Below are 15,081 nucleotides of genomic sequence, written 5' to 3' on the forward strand. Positions count from 1 at the left end.
ACAAGGCCATGTCAAACCCAGAATTGATGGACATGCACCACCTAAAGAAAACCTTATCCCCTTGAGCCACATCCTCTAGGGATCTAAACCTCACCACAACAATTAATATGACATGCTGGAGGGATAGATTCCTGTCCCAGAGACTTCCCATGCTTTGGAACAAGATTCCAATCTACATTAGGCAGAGGTCCTCGCTAACATTCGTCAAGAGAAACCTTGACGAGTGGATGGGAAACAGAAAGTTTACCCCGGGGATCACTTTGGTGGCTGTGCTGGACAGAGGCACAGGGAACTAATCTAAGGTGGCGGCAAAAGCCAACACATTCTGGCTAGGTTTGTAAATGCCTTCGGGCAGATAGTCTAGTACCTACCTATGAACCTATGAAACTGAAGAAAGAGACTGGCTGTGTGAGCTCATGACCAGCAAAGCAAATCATCATCATCTTCTTTCGGCTGTTCCCATTAGGGGTCGCCACAGCGGATTACCTGTTTCCATTTCTTCCTGTCCTCTGCATCTTGCTCTGTCACACCAACCACCTGCATGTCCTATCTCACCACATCCATAAACCTTATCTTAGGCCTACCTCTTTTCCTGTTACCTGGTAGCTTCATCCTTAGCATCTTTTTCCCAATATACTCCGCATCCCTTCTCAGCACATGTCCAAACCAACATAATCTTGCCTGTCTGGCTTTGTCTCCAAACCTTCCAACCTGGGCTGACCCTCTAATATACTTATTCCTAATCCTGTCCACCCTCATCACACCCAGTGCAAATCTTAACGTCTTTAACTCTGCCACATCCAGCTCAAACTCCTGCCTTTTTGTCAATGCCACTGTCTCCAACCAAAGCAAATGATGGGTGGAATTCATCATGTGGCAAGCAGAAGAGGGATGGATTAAAACAGTCTAGACAACAGCAATGGAAACTAACTCTTGGGGTGGAGAATGTGATCTCATTGCCATAGAAAAAGCTTATGCCTCTATGGGAGCTTGAAACATACCAGCTTGATTTTTATTTATTCTCCTGTGCCACACTACTGCTTACACAACAAATCTTGTGAAAGACTGTTCTCTCTGTGTTTCTGTCTCTCACCCCTTATTTTCTGGACTGACTGATACAACATGCCCTTTATGGGTGTGAGGATCCTTAGAATCCACCAGCTACATGCTCTAAAGTTGGAGTTTGTACCAATATATGACATGATTTACAGCTGGAATTTGTACCAGTAGATGACTGGTCACTTCAGTGTGACTATGAAATACAAGAAGTGCACTCTGATATTCTTTTATATGCCTCTAACAGCTATTCTGTATGTTTGGCCTTCACAGATACAGTAGGTATGGCATATGATAAATTGCCTCCTGTCTGCCTGGCATTTCTACTTTGAGACTTCAACTATCCCATGGAGAGTGATGTAGATAGGTTGAAGGTCATGAAGGGGAGGAATGGATTCACTGGTTTGAACATGAATATATATATTTTTAACTTAGTGTTACTAAAAAGATTGTCTAAAACAAACCCTGCACCATGACATAAAACTGCACATAAGTGTACTTGCACCGAATAGTTTTCACCAAAGGCAGGTGTTTGAGATTATGAATATATCATCTGACCTGAGTTTAGATGTTCTGGATACTCACATCAACAGATGTGCTCAGCCATTCACCTCTTTAGAGTAAGTTGAGTCATATAATCAGGCATACAATTTGCATACCATGTTGTACAATGTTTTAAAAAAATCACATATTTTGCACAATAACTTAAGCTAACATTTAAACAAAAGTCAACTCAAGACATACTTAACATAGTTTTATTTTATACAATTATGTGCTTTGCAAAATGGAGCTGTTTTCTCTATACCTGGTTGGCTATGACTGTATATATATATATATATATATATATATATATATATATATATATATATATATATATATAAAATATATATATGTGTGTGTGTGTGTGTGTGTGTGTGTGTGTGTGAGTGCGCGTGCATGCGCATATATAAAAACAGATCGACACAGATAGATTTATAGGTATATGGCAGCTGAACAGTTGAACTAATTACCTAAATATCTACAGCCTTAATCTTGAGAAAAAAATCCAATGTTCAAAATATTAACAGTTAGAAATATTTAAATGCGAAATATTGATGAAACTGAAGTTACATCAGGGAAGGGTTTATGGCCTTTCACCACTGTTGTGTGACCTTGGAGTTGGTATATATAATTAGCAGGGGGTGTGGGGGATGCAATGTCGCTTGGCCCCCAGTAAAAACATTAGTTTGGGATGTGGTTTGGTTTTGCCAATCTTTTGTGTTTAGATATTTTTACCTGTTGATACTTTTGAACATTACATATTTTTTGTCAATACTTAGGTAATTAGATCAATTGCCATATGATTACACTATCTAGTCCTTTGGGGGGGTGTTATTACATTCTGGAAATGTAATCATGGAGTACCCTAGAACTCTTTGCTAAACAACAGCAATAAGAGAAATCATCAGGTCAAAGAAAGATGACTTCCATGCAAAGTAATATAATAGGTGGGACATGCCAGCAGATCAAAAAAGCAATAGCTATAGCTGTCACTGACCTGAAGGTTTGTGTATGGGATATGTTTGGAGATGCAGGACAAAGAGGATCTCCTCTTTCCAGAGGCCAAGGCTTTCTCTGAGGAGGCAGTGTCAAAAACATCTTGTAGAATTTGATCCATTTGTGTAGGTGAAGTTATCATTCAATTAACAAGATCATCTGTGGTGAGATTCAGCCAGAAATGCTTATGATTATGGACTTTAGAGAACTGAAGGATGATCACTGAAATGAAGGAGAGAAAAATGTCTGCAATTAGGTACCATTTTCCTAAAACTGTTAATCATGCTGACATAATTTTCCATTAACTATCTCAGAGCTTCAGAACAAGTAGAAAATGTAGCAGTAACTTCTCACAAATTTATTAAACTGTTGTATAATTCTTTACAACTTAGGAGAAAAGAATGTTGATGGTTATCAAGTTTTGATTTGTCCTGTATAACAGAAAATCTGTAGCAGATGGACAACCATGATTAGCCATATAAAAAGTAAATGTTTATTAATGCAATGAAAACTGTCCTTCTTCTTAGTAAGGTATTGCTGGCATACAATATGCACATTTAATAGGTAAAAGAGAACCGATTAGGGTGGTTTGTGCAATCTGGTGAGGACTTTTTGGGAGGTATAGGAAGAAGGAAGGATGAAATAAGGATTTCCATCTAAGAGATGGATGAACTGCACGAGAGAAGCGCTGTGATACTCTGCATTACTGTGAAGGACAGGAGAGCAGCACTGAATAAAGAGAGTTAACAATGTGTAAAATCCTTACCTCGGGGGGGGGGGGTAGGGGAAAACTCTAAATTTACATAACTGTGCTAATATGTACTGATGCACTAATTGTTATGTCCTTATTGGGTACAACTGAAATTTTGAAACATCATGTGACTAACCTCCAGTATTTAATGAATTATGGGATTTTTAACTGTTGTCTGATGAAGGGGTAGATCCCTGAAAGTGCTTACCACTGTTTTGTAAGGATTTATTCCTTGTAACTTTGTTTTGATTGTTTTCTTTATTTTTGTAATACATTTCCCAGCTGTGGTACTGTCAGTGCTCTTACTTTTGTTGCCTTCGACACCATTCCCCATTCTGGTATTATGCCTGAACATAAACACCTACATCACAAGTTGGGTTGCCAACTGGCTCATAGATGGAACCCACATGGTGAGAATTGTGGGAGCTAGGTCCAACTCTAAACCGGTTGCAAGTGGCACTCCCCAGGGCTCAGTCCTAGGACCCCTCATGTTCGGCATATACTTCTCAGAGGTACAGGCAAGCACAGGAGGACTATGGCTGAGCAAGTTCGTAGATGACTGCAAACTAGGGGCTATAATTGACTCTCTGGCTGACACAAACATCCTACAAAAGGGTCTCACTGAGATGAATACCTGGTGTCAAAATCATGGCCTCAAGCTAAATACCAAAAAGTGCACAGTCATCCCCTTTGGAAAAAAACAAAGTACCCACAAACTACCATATAGATGGTAGTCCCCTAAATACAGAAGACATAATAAGGGATCTGGGGACCCAAGTAGATAGTAATCTCTCCTTTGATAATCACAATGCCAAAGTGGTTAGAAAATCCTTCTATGTGGCCCACCTCATCACAAAAGGGTTTGCATCCAGATCAAAAGAGGTCATTGTGCCCCTCTACTCATCACTCATCAGACCCATCATAGACTACAACACCCATTTGGGATGTACCTTACAAGACATCTGCAACAGCTGGAAAGACCACAGAAGTACCTCAACAAGCTGGTCACTGGCCTCAAACAGATGCCCTATGCAGCTCGGCTGAAGAAACTCTAGCTGTACTCGGTTGCATACTGCCTACTCAGAGGTGATCTCTGCCTGACATACAAGGCCATGTCAAACCCAGAATTGATGGACATGCACCACCTAAAGAAAACCTTATCCCCTTGAGCCACATCCTCTAGGGATCTAAACCTCACCACAACAATTAATATGACGTGCTGGAGGGATAGATTCCAGTCCCAGAGACTTCCCATCCTCTGGAACAAGATTCCAATCTACATTAGACAGAGCTCCTTGCTAACATTCTTCAAGAGAAACCTTGACGAGTGGATGGGAAACAGAAGGTTTACCCCGGGATCACTTTGGTGGCTGTGCTGGACAGAGGCACAGGGAACTAATCTAAGGTGGCGGCGAAAGCCAACACATTCTGGCTAGGTTTGTAAATGCCTTCGGGCAGATAGTCTAGTACCTACCTATGAACCTATGAAACTGAAGAAAGAGACTGGCTGTGTGAGCCCATGACCAGCAAAGCAAATCATCATCATCTTGTTTCGGCTGTTCCCATTAGGGGTCGCCACAGCGGATTACCTGTTTCCATTTCTTCCTGTCCTCTGCATCTTGCTCTGTCACACCAACCACCTGCATGTCCTCTCTCACCACATCCATAAACCTTATCTTAGGCCTACCTCTTTTCCTGTTACCTGGTAGCTTCATCCTTAGCATCTTTTTCCCAATATACTCCACATCCCTTCTCAGCACATGTCCAAACCAACGTAATCTTGCCTGTCTGGCTTTGTCTCCAAACCTTCCAACCTGGGCTGACCCTCTAATATACTTATTCCTAATCCTGTCCACCCTCGTCACACCCAGTGCAAATCTTAATGTCTTTAACTCTGCCACATCCAGCTCAAACTCCTGCCTTTTTGTCAATGCCACTGTCTCCAACCAAAGCAAATGATGGGTGGAATTCATCATGTGGCAAGCAGAAGAGGGATGGATTAAAACAGTCTAGACAACAGCAATGGAAACTGACTCTTGGGGTGGAGAATGTGATCTCATTGCCATAGAAAAAGCTTGTGCCTCTATGGGAGCTTGAAACATACCAGCTTGATTTTTATTTCTTCTCCTGTGCCACACTACTGCTTACACAACAAATCTTGTGAAAGACTGTTCTCTCTGTGTTTCTGTCTCTCACCCCTTATTTTCTGGACTGACTGATACAACATGCCCTTTATGGGTGTGAGGATCCTTAGAATCCACCAGCTGCATGCTCTAAAGTTGGAGTTTGTACCAATATATGACATGATTTACAGCTGGAATTTGTACCAGTAGATGACTGGTCACTTCCGTGTGACTATGAAATACAAGAAGTGCACTCTGATATTCTTTTATATGCCTCTAACAGCTATTCTGTATGTTTGGCCTTCACAGATACAGTAGGTATGGCATATGATAAATTGCCTCCTGTCTGCCTGGCATTTCTACTTTGAGACTTCAACTATCCCATGGAGAGTGATGTAGATAGGTTGAAGGTCATGAAGGGGAGGAATGGATTCGCTGGTCTGAACATGAATATATATATTTTTAACTTAGTGTTACTAAAAAGATTGTCTAAAACAAACCCTGCACCATGACATAAAACTGCACATAAGTGTACTTGCACCGAATAGTTTTCACCAAAGGCAGGTGTTTGAGATTATGAATATATCATCTGACCTGATTTTAGATGTTCTGGATACTCACATCAGCAGATGTGCTCAGCCATTCACCTCTTTAGAGTAAGTTGAGTCATATAATCAGGCATACAATTTGCATACCATGTTGTACAATGTTTTAAAAAAATCACATATTTTGCACAATAACTTAAGCTAACATTTAAACAAAAGTCAACTCAAGACATACTTAACATAGTTTTATTTTATACAATTATGTGCTTTGCAAAATGGAGCTGTTTTCTCTATACCTGGTTGGCTATGACTGTATATATATTGATATATATATATATATATATATATATAAAATATATATATGTGTGTGTGTGTGTGTGTGTGTGTGTGTGTGTGTGTGTGTGTGTGTGTGTGAGTGCGCGTGCATGCGCATATATAAAAACAGATCGACATAGATTTATAGGTATATGGCAGCTGAACAGTTGAACTAATTACCTAAATATCTACAGCCTTAATCTTGAGAAAAAAATCCAATGTTCAAAATATTAACAGTTAGAAATATTTAAATGCGAAATATTGATGAAACTGAAGTTACATCAGGGAAGGGTTTACGGCCTTTCACCACTGTTGTGTGACCTTGGAGTTGGTATATATAATTAGCAGGGGGTGTGGGGGATGCAATGTCGCTTGGCCCCCAGTAAAAACATTAGTTTGGGATGTGGTTTGGTTTTGCCAATCTTTTGTGTTTAGATATTTTTACCTGTTGATACTTTTGAACATTACATATTTTTTGTCAATACTTAGGTAATTAGATCAATTGCCATATGATTACACTATCTAGTCCTTTGGGGGGGTGTTATTACATTCTGGAAATGTAATCATGGAGTACCCTAGAACTCTTTGCTAAACATCAGCAATAAGAGAAATCATCAGGTCAAAGAAAGATGACTTCCATGCAAAGTAATATAATAGGTGGGACATGCCAGCAGATCAAAAAAGCAATAGCTATAGCTGTCACTGACCTGAAGGTTTGTGTATGGGATATGTTTGGAGATGCAGGACAAAGAGGATCTCCTCTTTCCAGAGGCCAAGGCTTTCTCTGAGGAGGCAGTGTCAAAAACATCTTGTAGAATTTGATCCATTTGTGTAGGTGAAGTTATCATTCCAATTAACAAGATCATCTGTGGTGAGATTCAGCCAGAAATGCTTATGATTATGGACTTTAGAGAACTGAAGGATGATCACTGAAATGAAGGAGAGAAAAATGTCTGCAATTAGGTACCATTTTTCCTAAAACTGTTAATCATGCTGACATAATTTTCCATTAACTATCTCAGAGCTTCAGAACAAGTAGAAAATGTAGCAGTAACTTCTCACAAATTTATTAAACTGTTGTATAATTCTTTACAACTTAGGAGAAAAGAATGTTGATGGTTATCAAGTTTTGATTTGTCCTGTATAACAGAAAATCTGTAGCAGATGGACAACCATGATTAGCCATATAAAAAGTAAATGTTTATTAATGCAATGAAAACTGTCCTTCTTCTTAGTAAGGTATTGCTGGCATACAATATGCACATTTAATAGGTAAAAGAGAACCGATTAGGGTGGTTTGTGCAATCTGGTGAGGACTTTTTGGGAGGTATAGGAAGAAGGAAGGATGAAATGAGGATTTCCATCTAAGAGATGGATGAACTGCACGAGAGAAGCGCTGTGATACTCTGCATTACTGTGAAGGACAGGAGAGCAGCACTGAATAAAGAGAGTTAACAATGTGTAAAATCCTTACCTCGTGTAGGGAAAATGGGAAAGATGGAGGTGGAGGATACTAATGATGATGATGGTGACGTACACTTACCCTGTATAGGTCTGTACCTTCATAGTTAACAGGAATGCCAGGCATTGAGAGCATACCTTCCAAGCAATCATTTTGTGGAATACAAAAGAATATAGACCAAGTAAAAAAAATAAATAAATAAAACAGGCATACCAATGAAGGGCTTTGATGTGCTTTATCCCAACCAGGCAGACTCCAGTGGAAAAAAATAAGAGAGGAGATGTGATTATGTTCTATGAATTTCCATCAGATCGGTAAATAATTCTGAAATGCAGTCGCTCTCTCTCTCTTTTTTTTTTTGTTCTATAATCTCTCAACCAGGTGTTGTTAGTGACAGCTTAATAGACTAATCTTGAGTATTTAGCAACACAAGACTACAAGATGAGATAGGTCATGGAACAAAAAGCACTATTTTCTAATAGAATACTATCTGGAAAATGTATGAGAAATAATACAATATGAACACAATTTCATTCACTCCCCGATCAACATGAGCAGGACTCAAAATGGGAAAAGTAGAGAAGGAACACTCTGGTAATTTATGCCTAGGGCATTCTTTGTAGCATGATAATAATGCAAAAGAGAGACTCCTAAATGTTGATTTAGCTCATTCAAAAATGGTTGCACTTTTAAAGACATTTTTTGATAAAAGCTAAGTCTGTTTAACAGTGGATATAAGGGCAGCTAACCACAGTGGCAGGATCTGTGAAAGAAATGAGTTTAACATGACCGAAGCAAACCTCAGGCAAAGTAGAACTCCATTTTTAGGTCATTGGTCTGGTGTAACATATGCTTTACAAGTATGTTATTCGATATTTCACATACTGTCATTACAGTCTTGTAGTTGGCACTCGTCTATGTGTAAGCAGGAAAAATGCTCAGTAAACTAGAAATGTTTTACATTCAAACACTATTTTAATACCTTCCTTTCCATATTGTGGTTTTGCAAACTTCTCTATACTTATGTATCACTAGGCATGAAAATAAAATAAACTTCATGTTGGTATAAGTCTATGATTTTGTTTCTGACTGATAGCATTCTGTCTCCTGGAAAGTTAAAATTAATGAGCGGGTATCATCTGAATATGATTTATTTCTTTGCAATGTACACCTTCATTTTTGTTTGCATGCTTACCTGCTTTTTTGTCAGACAAATGTTTTCAATGCAGCTTCAGTCCAGTTTTTATGGCATTGCCCTGTACATTTTGCTATTTACAGCATGGCAGTAAATGGTTTGCATAGCTTCAATAGGAAATTCTAGTTGCATTTCATGTGGTTGTAAGCAATCTTATGTCATACAAACATATAATGGATGTGTATTCCATAAATGGGTAAGTTTCAACTTTATTAAGCATAACAAATAATACAGATTATCGGTTTACTATCGAATTGTCGATCCCGTTTTGTGCGACTCGCATTGCCCGAACGCGGAACTGCGAACGTCACAACACCAACCCCCAGATGTGCGAACGGCAAAACCTCGCCCCCATCAGACCCATGGTAGCATGGGTGTGGAGGTGTTGCGTGGCTGGTAATGTCGATCGTCGGGGTTTCGCGGTTTTGGTTCGCTAGCGAAATGGTTTCGGTGTTTCGGTTCGCGCAAACGCGTCGATGGGGTCGCCGTTCGCACGGAGTGCATTTGCACATTTAATAGTAAACCAGATTATCACATCCTAGAAGTATTAAAAATGGTATATTTGAAAATTCGGGTTACTATTACATGAATGAACTTTTAAAAGTTTGAATGTCACATGGTCAACACCATATGATTGAACTTTGAAAAGTTTGAAGGTTAAATGTAATGGTGCCATATGGTGCAGAATGAGAGAATTTCCATTTTCTGCACTGAAGTGCGATCTCACAGTTGGTATATTTAAGTAGGGGGGTGTGGGGGGTGCAGGGGGGCTTGCCCCCCTGCTCGGAGCATTAAGGTACATTTTATTTAATTTTTTGATGTTTTATTATATATTCGAAGTTTCAAACTTTAATCATATGTTGTTGAACATATGGGATTCGAAGTTTTGAAACTTCAGATATATAATATAGACCCAAAAATTCATGGTCAGCAGTGAAGAAGTGCTATAAAATGTACTAAGGTGCAAATTGATTTAGTAGACATAAAGCTATAGACAGATGGCAGTATCATTAGAATATCACTTTCCATCATATCTGCAACTGACACATGATTGCAGAGCATGATTGAAGGGAACGATTATTGTATAAGGCATTTCTGGAACTTTGCAATCAAATTTGGGATGGGACGTGTAAACTGGACACATCACTACTTTTCACCCAACATAGTTAATTAGTCAACTTGTCAGGCCAGAGGAATTTCATGCTCCAGTGCAGAATCTTATTCAAAGTGTTGGAAGAAGGAAAACAAACTCAGCCACAGCCATGCTGCATTCTCAGGATGGGTTTTCAGGCACAGAACATGTGTTAAGTATCCTGGCTTATGGCTGCAGTGCACACATTATGCTGAGCTTATCAATACTTTTACCTTTGTCTTACTTGGCGTCTGAAGAATTTCATCTAAAATGAGATGCTCCTATACTAAACTTTCAGGTATGATGGAATCTTCAGTGTCCTTCCTTGTAGTTTTTCCAGTTTTATTTTAAAACAAGCCCTCAGGAGGGGAATGGTGACAGGTTTGTTTCAGCTGGTCATTCAGCCCACTGTAGGTAGCTGCTAAAAACTGGAGAAAGTGACAACAATGTACAGTATATGAGTAGCTCAGATCTGTACTACAGTTACAGACATAAACAATGTGAAACCCATGATGACAAAAGTCCACAAATACCTAGCAATGCATGTTAAAATACAGATTTCATATCATGGATTAGCATGTTAGAGATGCTCGCCCAACTTAATCCTATGTCTTTCTTACAAAAACTCCTTAAATAGTACCAGAACATTCTTAAACCATTTGATGGGGCTGATTTCAGTGATATAAATAAAAAAATTGGAAGACATTTGGGACAAGATATTCTTTATTGTATTGACCTTTCCCATTTTTAGAGTTAACAAACAGTTTATCCCATAATGTTTTAAGCTTAAGTTGGCTAGGTGCAGGGTATTGTCTAACAGTCTTATGCCTAAATACAGTAAAATGAAGGATTATACCAAAATGCTGTCTTCAGTCTGACATATCCTTTCAAGTTGGGTAATCTAAAAGAAAAAAAATGTTTTGGTGTTGGTAAGTCATTTAGGTTAACTCAGTTTTTTGTTTCATCAATGGCTTTATCATATGATAGTTTCTTTACAACCAAAACATCTGGCAAGTTCAAAGTTCCTGGCTGGTGCAACAAGAATATTTCATGGATATATTTTATTTATATATTTATTTATTTATTTATTTATTTGACGTTTGTTAACCTGGTTAGTCTGTCTGAGCCAATGGCCCATTTTCAGTGGAGACCCAAGGAGAAAAGTTCCAGCAATACAAACATAAAAATATAAAACAGTAGGCAATATACAAAACCCATGGAAAACAGTGCAGCAATACAACATAAGCAAAAATTACATATGCAGTAATCAGGTGAAATGAATAACTAATAAAACTAAAACAAAATGAAGTAAAATACAATTAGTACATTAAAGTATTTACAATAATGACATATCTTTCCCAAGTAGCACAGTGTAGTATTGTCTATTAAGCAGATTAGTCATTGAATTATTAGATGTTGATAGGTAGTGAAAAGAAAGGGAAAGGAAAAAGGAAAGGAAAATGCAGAGTATGGATGAGTTAGGCCAGGGCAGGCTTTTCAGTCCAGAAAGTAGTGCCTGACTTCAGTTTTAAAGCAGCTGGGCCTAGTGATGCTACAAATGTGAGGTGGTAGCCTGTTCCACGCAAGGGACACAGAGTGTTTTACACAGGAGTTTACTATAAGTTTTGCTGGGTTTATAGATGTCTAGAAGGTGCTGGTCGGAACTATGGAGAGACCAGGTTGGGGTATAAGGGGATACTAAGGTAGAGCGTGATGGGCAGGCAAGTGGTTTGTTGAGTAGGGAGTGTGTCAGCTACAGCTGGGAAAGTAGTAATTCATGGGGAATTCTAGCCATTGAAGCTGTTTCAGGGCAAGGCAATCATGAGATTTATAAGGTTGGTTACTGGTGAATCTGGTTATGTCATTGTAAGCTTGTTCTGCTTTAGAGAGAAGGTTTGACTGGAGATAAGTTAGGATAGGGGAGGTGTAGAGGAGATGGGGAAGGAGATAGGCTTGGGCAAGGGTGGGTTTGGAGTTGGAAACAAGAAATTTCTTATTCCTGTAAAGAAGACCCAGTTTCATGGATTTTTTTTTTGATACAGGGATATATAGGAAGAAAAAAATATATAGTATAAAAATCCTACATTTTTTATTACGATAGATAATAAAAGCATTAATGCTATGTGTAAAAAACTGAAAATACAATTAAAATATCAAAATGAAGGCATGAAAATAAATTGATTGGTGATACTAATATTAAAAAAAGCTTTTGACCAATATATTAATTTACTACATAATAACTCACAAATTACTACAATAAGAATTGACAGTAAAGTAATAACGAATGCCTTTACTATAGTTACTGATTTTAATACTTTTCTCTTTATTCAACTTTAATTAGGCACTGTTACTAAGTCCCCAGGATCTAGTTTACCATCTGGAATTTGTCCAGTAATATCTGATGTTTCTGTTATAAGATCTATGAATAAAATATAGAGGGCGTCATCTGATCTGATTCCTGGGCAACTACTGTATGTCATTAAAGACAGAATTTCTTCTATTTTCCGTAACATCTTTAATAAATTTTTAACTAGAGGACTTGCCCCTAATTCTTGAAAGCTTTCTTGTATAACTCCTGTCTTTAAGAAGGATAAGAAGAATAACATGGAAAATTATTGGCCACTAAATCTGATATCCTTAGTTGGCAAACATTTTGAAAAATGTCTACACACGTAGGATTTAACTAACTATGATACTGACAAACATGGATTTACTAAAGAAAAGTCTACTCTGAGCAACTTTAATATGCTTTTATGATTAGATAACCTTGGCCATGGGTCTTCAACCTGAAGAATTTTTTTGGGATCTAACTAAAACTTTTGATTGTCTCTCACACAAGGTAATTGCTAATTGTTTATTGGAATTAGGTTAGTTAGTTATATTATTCAATAGATTTTGAACTGGTTGTCAGACAGAAGACAATGTGTTAAGATTCAAAATGTTTACTCTGATTATTTTGTAGTTTTGTTTGGTGTAACCCAGGGTTCAGTTTTGAGTCCATTATTATTCAATATAGATTTTTCAGTTATGTATAAGCACAATATAAAAGTATGCAGGTGACTTTAAACTCTACTTTATACTGCAAAATGGAACTGGCGCCAATTATTTAAACATCTTCTTATAGCCTATAAATAATTGGGCATTAGAAATTGGTTGAAAATTTAGTTATGACAAGCATGACATTATGTATTTTACAAATGAACTAGAGTATCATATATACCTCTCTAATAATCGACTTCAAGAGGTTAAAAAATATGGATTCCAAAATGGCTGCTGACTAGGAAGCACTGTTTTCTGTGTGCTCTTAACACTATCAGATAATCTACTTGAATCACCTGTCACCACATCATAAAAGGATCAAAAAAAGGGTTTTGCCAAACAATACTGGATATAATCTACCTACCTTCCAAAGAATTTTGGTGAAACTGCAGTTTGGAAAGGCTGATTCATCCTCTCTTCATCCAAAGGGTATTAGTACTCTCAGCCACATGTGTCTAGGCCGGACAGCAAATACAAAGAATCTACAGAAGCACAAACAAATAAAGGAACGTAAAGAAAAAAATAGGATACAAGAAAAATATTACTAAGATGGATTCAATGGAAGCACAATCTTCAAAAACTAGACTTTCACTAATTTCATCCTCAGAGAAGGAAACATCTACCAAAAGGCAGAAAACAGCCAAATCACAGTCTGAGACTACCAAGCAGCCTCAAAGAAATAAGGGTGAGCAATCCTTTACAATTGAAGATCTTAAGGCAGCACTTTTACCACTTCAGTCTAAAATACAAACCTTTTCTTCAAACTTAACTCTTTTTGGCAACAACCTGGAACAAATCATTACCAGATTAGATCAAAATGATGCAAAAATACTGGAAAATGAAATCAAAATACAGGAACTTCAAAAAAATACTTCCACAAATGAAGCTCTGATAAAAGAAATGCAGCAAAAAATAATTGATCTGGAGGCTAGAACAAGGTGTAATAATGTGCTGATCAAAGGTTTGCCGGAGAAGTTTGAACAATCACAACTGTCCTCTATAGCTCAGGAAATTATTGGTATCTTACTAGACAACAAAGATCTTGCACAAACATATTCAATCAAAAGAATCCATAGAGCATTGAGAAAATCTCAAGCAATGGATATGCCTAGACAAATTTACACAAGGTTGCTTAATGCTTCCCATGCACAGTCAATCCTTCAAGCTGCTAAAATCGAAGAAGTATGTGCTCTGGAGAGGTTTAAAAATTACCTTTGCTCAGGACTTGCCATTCCCAATTAAACAAGAAAGACAAACTCTCTCGCCCTACTGCAAGTTTCTAATTAACAAATCCATCAAGTTCCAGATGAAGTACCCTGCCATTCTATCATTTCAGTACAAAAGCGTAATGTACTCTATAAAAAATCAACAAAAAGTGAAAGCTACATTTATTAAGGCTTTTGGTGAAACTCTGACATCCTCTTAAATTATATCAAACTGTTTCTTCTATATGCCTCTTATTTGCAACAACAACAATTTCCTAATATGTAAGCTCAAACAATCTTGTTTTTCTCAAAAATAATAAAAGAAAAGTGCATATAAGTTCCTTTTACATACAAATGAAGCAAACCAGTCCAAATAACTAATCCAAGAAATCTCAGTTCTTATTCCAACAAATTGCATGATTAATCTCACCAAAACAGCTTTTTGTTACCTTTAAATGAGTTCCGTGTCCTGAGGCCATTTCCAGGCACCCATTGCAACACTCATAAAGTAGGCCAAGATATCTGGGTGGTTAAAGGTCCCTTGTAGCCTCTGTGTGCAGCAGGTTGTCTGGTCCCACTGGAATCACTTTCCTTCTTCAAATGCACAGGTTTCATGAGAAACAATAAGCGGCACTGCTAAATCGAGAGTTCTGCTTTACTGCATTGAACCAAGAAGCAGGAAAAACCAAGTCCTGGTTAAAAAAAAAAAAAAAAAAAAAAGA

The 15,081-nt window shown here is 37.8% G+C and overlaps 1 long non-coding RNA gene across 1 annotated transcript in view; it reads right to left on the minus strand.

Annotated features, from left to right (window-relative positions):
• Window positions 1-7,034: 7,034 nt before the first annotated feature.
• LOC122793755 overlaps window positions 7,035-15,081 on the minus strand; it is a 69,141-nt gene continuing 61,094 nt past the window's right edge. The window contains exons 2-4 of the long non-coding RNA XR_006363526.1: window positions 14,809-15,051; window positions 13,519-13,636; window positions 7,035-7,255 (exon numbers count right to left, since the gene is read on the minus strand). This is a non-coding gene — a long non-coding RNA (uncharacterized LOC122793755). The remainder of the gene's footprint in view (window positions 7,256-13,518; window positions 13,637-14,808; window positions 15,052-15,081) is intronic.

Source organism: Protopterus annectens, chromosome 2.part0, assembly GCF_019279795.1.
Source record: "Protopterus annectens isolate FY-2018-M chromosome 2.part0, PAN1.0, whole genome shotgun sequence".
Taxonomy (NCBI): Eukaryota; Metazoa; Chordata; order Ceratodontiformes; family Protopteridae; genus Protopterus; species Protopterus annectens.